The following is a 5,000-nucleotide window of genomic DNA, read 5'->3' on the forward strand; positions in this document are numbered from 1 at the left end:
AGTCGTCTCAAACTGGTTTCATGAACATGTCAATGAGTTCAGTGTTCTTCAGTGGCCTTCCCAGTCACCGGATATTAGTATAGATAGTGTTCCTAATAAAGGGAGGCCCTAACCAGTATTAGTATAGTGTTCCTAATAAAGGGAGGCCCTAACCAGTATTAGTATAGTGTTCCTAATAAAGGGAGGCCCTAACCAGTATTAGTATAGTGTTCCTAATAAAGGGAGGCCCTACCCAGTATTAGTATAGTGTTCCTAATAAAGGGAAGCCCTACCCAGTATTAGTATAGTGTTCCTAATAAAGGGAGACCCTACCCAGTATTAGTATAGTGTTCCTAATAAAGTGTATAACGTAGTGTTATCCAGCAAGGGATAGCTTGGGAGAAGGCTAACACTAGAAGCTACGGCTAAGCAGTCGCCCACAGTCTTCAATCAAGGCTTTGCTAAGTACAAACAGGATTTGCTGGTGGTTGGAGGTTAAAGCTCAGCCCTCACACGGTAAGATTGGCCATTACGGAGATAATAGGTCAGAAGCTACATTTAGTGACCAGATTTGTTTCCCCCGGATGTCTTGTGTAACCGGGTTAGTTCAGACAGCGATGGAGAGAGATGCTATGGTTGGGGGGGGGGCCCTGACCTTGTAACCAGGGGAAAAACTCCAGGATCCCTAGTAGTACAGTACTGTATCTGATATGCCTGATTCTAGAATCACTAGTTTTATTGTTGTTTTATTGTGTTTATCGTCACATTACACAAGTGTAAGAGAGTAAAACACTCGTAGGCTTCGGTTCCTTGACCATTGCAGCACACAGACGAATAAGGCAACACGTCATGTGCAGTAGTGTGTCTCATACGTCATATCTAAGGTAACTAGCTACGTCAGAGGGTAAGAGAGGGAAACTTGACTTCCACAAAACGATTCAACATCACGTAAAAACAAATATTTAAAAAAACGATTGTTGACCAACTGATTTGACAATCAGACCAAACCAAACCGACGTAGTAAAACAAGCTAAATGCCGTGTTTATGTGGTGAGATGTCGGGAGTGGAGGTAGAGGAGGAGGCCTCTGTGTCAGTGGAGGTGTTGGACAAAAATAAAAAACACTCAGTGGGGAGTGCTGGTGAGTAGCACCCTCTGGTGGTGACACAGCGGTACTGCAATCCTTTCTGCTCACTGATCCACATACACACACTGATGAGCCGGAACATTATGACCGCCTGCCTTAATATGCTGTTGGTATTATGGCTAATAATAGGCTACTGCATCAATGAGCCTTGCCTTGGGTGTCTAACACCCTGTCGCCAGTTTGTGGTTTGTCCCTCCTCGGACACCACCGCTGCACCCTCCGCCAGCCCTGCCGTCTCAGCGATGCTCTGACCCACCAGTCGTCAGAGCCAGTGGTGTAGTGGCACCGTTTTCATATAAGGTTATAGTAATATACACTACAGTACTGGTGAAGAGAAACATACCCAAGTTGTCGTCTTCTGTCCTCTTTTTCTTGGCGTCTTCCTCTCGCATTGTTGCGGCATAGCTGTGGTCATTTCTTATGGCATTGCTGCCCACCACACTGTCAGACCGCTCACACTGAAGGAATAAAATGCATGGTGCAATCACAACTATTGAACTAACAAAAAACACTATTATTTACCATTCAGCATCATGCTCACCTCCTGTTCCCTCTTCCGCTTGTTTGCCCGTAGGACCTCATCCCCAACTTTGAAGTCAAAGGATTTGACCCCCTTTTTGTTCCGGGCCTCGTAGGCCTTTTTCTGCCTTGCCTGGGCAATTTGGATGTTCTGGTCAATCTGAAAAATTGTTATAATTTAATTAATTGTCCCTTGAAACATATTCATATTTTATAGCATATATTGCCATTGTATGCATATGTGTTATTATTAGATATTATTATGCATAAATTGCCATTTTTACATCACCTTTGCATGTAGATCTGTAACTTCGACAGTCTTCGCCTGTACATCCTCCTCTGGCAAATCAACCACAACCACAGCTGAGTCGTCACCCTCCTCAGTCTGTGTTGTGTTGATGACACCTGCGCTGCGAGGGTGCCGTCCGAACAGTGCCAAGTACGGGGTGTACTTGGTTGATCGCTGTAAAACAAAACAAAAGTACAATCAATAGCATTTCACCATCTTTCTATATTGTTTGAATTGTTTTTTGTTTCTTTCTATGTTTGTTTGAATTGTTTACATATGCAGTTGTTACACAATAGTAGGCTACCTGCTTAGAGGTGTTGATGCTCATTACGACTTGGTTTGTGTTCTTTTGCGTTCCCTGTATGCTTATGTAATGTTTAGGTAGAGTTGTAAAGTGTGTGTGTGTGGTGTGTGTGTGTGTGTGTGTGTGTGTGTCTCCTGTGTGGCTCATTACGACGCCCCTCAAATGGGCATCCCAGTCGTTCTGTCCCTCCTCACAGTACTTGGCAAGCGCAGTCTTCACGTTGCGGTTTGTGCGCTCGTCCTGTCCATTGGCCTGGGGGTGGTAGGCTGACGTGATGCAGTGTTTGACACCCAGAGCCTCAAAAACACCATGGTTGACCTGCAGATGCATTAGTGTATGCAATTAAATTAGATTAAATTACAATTATCAAATGTCACACATCACATACACTGTGTCTTATATACATAACTGTACCTCATTCACAAATTCCCGTCCTTGGTCGTTAATGATCCTCTCTACCAGTCCAAAGTCAAGAAGAATGTTGACTATCTTCCTGGACACCTCATTGGCTGTTTTGGTGTAGAGGGTTTTTGCCACAACCCACTTGGTGAAGAGGTCGGTTGCAGTCAGAATGTATCTGCAATGAAAAATGCAGATTGTTCTCCATTAGCTACAGCATTGCAGCAGCTATTCCTCATGGGGTCCACCAAAAACTTGCTTCATAACTTTTATTGACTTATCCAATACATGATGTCAGCTTATCTCACTAGCTTTAACCAAAAGGGGTTACACATACTTCTGCCCAACATTCAGTAGCTACCTTTTGCCCTTTGCAGTGGTGGGAAGTGGACCAATGAGATCAATCCCCAGGACACTCCATGCCTCTTTCACTTGGATGGGATGGAGTACAGGTGCAACTGTCTTTATTTTCTCATGATGTTGACAGCAGGGGCACTCATCAACCTTTAAAACAGTGACATTTCAGAGGAAATTATCTAGAGTCAGAGAATTCTTGATGTGCCTCATGTTGAGGCGTCATGTTGGTGGTGGTGGTCAGCTGCTGGGCTTAGTGCCTTAGGTGCAGAACCGCTGTGGTTGAGGGGCTGCGGCCTGTATGATGGTCTGGGTGTTCCAGTGCAGAATCATATTGTGGTCAGTATGAGAATTACACAAGAGTTGGAGATCTTTGAGTAAAAGATCATTGCATGAATCGTGGTGCCAGGACTTCGACGGACAGATATCATCCAAAGTGGTGAAAGAGCAGCACGCATCCAGGTCAGAGGGTCGCCATGGACAGCGGCCCACTACTGTCCTCCACGGATCAAAGGGCCCTGAGTCCACGGGAGACTCCAAGGGGAAGAAGGGGAGAATCAAGCCCTACTGTCCTTTTTGTGAAAATGAGGAACACTTCCTCAGCCAGTGTGAAGAAGTCACAAAGCTGACCAAAGAAAAGCTCACAGACTGGATAAAGGCCAACAAGAGGTGCTGGCGCTGTGCAAGGCCTCACCAAGCAGCCCAATGTGACCTCAAGAAGCCCTGCAGCCTGTGCCAAGGGAAACATCTCCGCGTCCTACATGAAGTCAACGAGCGATCACAGAGACCATCGGCGAAGGAGGAGAGTGGCCAGGTGAGCTCTGTCACTGAGACCCTGTACGTCGGTCGACCACCAGAGGGCAACAGAGTTCTACTGAAGGTCGTCAAAGTGCTCCTCCATCATGGCAATCGCACTATAACCACCTATGCCATCCTGGACGACGGGTCCGAAAGGACTATGCTCCTGCCAGCGGCTGCCAGAGAGCTCGGCCTACAAGGCACACGTGAGGACCTGACCTTGCGGACCATCAGACAGGACGTCCAGACTCTCCGCGGCTCTACAGTAGCCTTCCACATCTCTCCTGCCTCTGATCCAAAGACCAGCTTCCTAGTCTCCCGGGCCTTCACTTCCGATCGCCTGGGTCTGGGTGACCAGTCCTACCCGATGGACCGACTCCAGAAGAGGTACCCCCACCTGGCTGGCCTGCCAATCAAGCCCTTTCAGCGTGTTAGACCACTGGTGCTTACTGAACTATTCACCTTATACAGTCCTTTCCCATAACCTCACTAACAATTATAGTAGATGAAATGTTCTCCATCTCTCGGTTCTCGAGTGAAATTATGAAACTCATCGTTACTATCTTGATTGACAGTAGCAAGTGTGTACAGTTATGCTAATTAACACTTAATTAAGACCTAACTAATTAAAGTGAGCTATAATTCAATATAGGCTTTTGCTGTATTGTAGAACCATGTATCAGAGAATTTAATTAATTAATTAAACGACAGACAGAATCTGTCGATATTCAAAACACGGCAACGTGGATTTTTTTTTTTTTCACCTTTATTGAATTTAAATGAGTTTTAAAAATTAGGACAGAAATGCAGTGCACAAATAAAGTATTTACAACGGTCACATTCACATGCATATTCAGCAGGAAGAGGAATAGTTTGATCAAACTGTCGTAGGGTTTCTGACAGTCAAATTAGATTATTAGAAGTATTTAAATAAAGTGTTTTCATTAAGAACAGCCATTCGACTAAAAAATCTCACAGTCAGTACATTTCACATCTCAAACAAGAATTCTAACAAAGATATACACCTAAAATGGAGGACGAAAGTTAGCATTTAGCATCTTTCAGAAAATATTAAATGTCTAAATGCCTAAAAATATTCTCATTCTCACACAAACATCACAAACATCTTTCCCATTAAAAAGGCAGTGACAGTCTCCCTGTTCGGGGAGCTCTCTCTAAAAGTGCTTTAGTCGTTTAAAAATCTTCGGTTAA

The sequence above is a fragment of the Nansenia antarctica genome (assembly GCF_963989245.1).
Source record: "Nansenia antarctica genome assembly, chromosome: 2".
Taxonomy (NCBI): Eukaryota; Metazoa; Chordata; class Actinopteri; order Argentiniformes; family Microstomatidae; genus Nansenia; species Nansenia antarctica.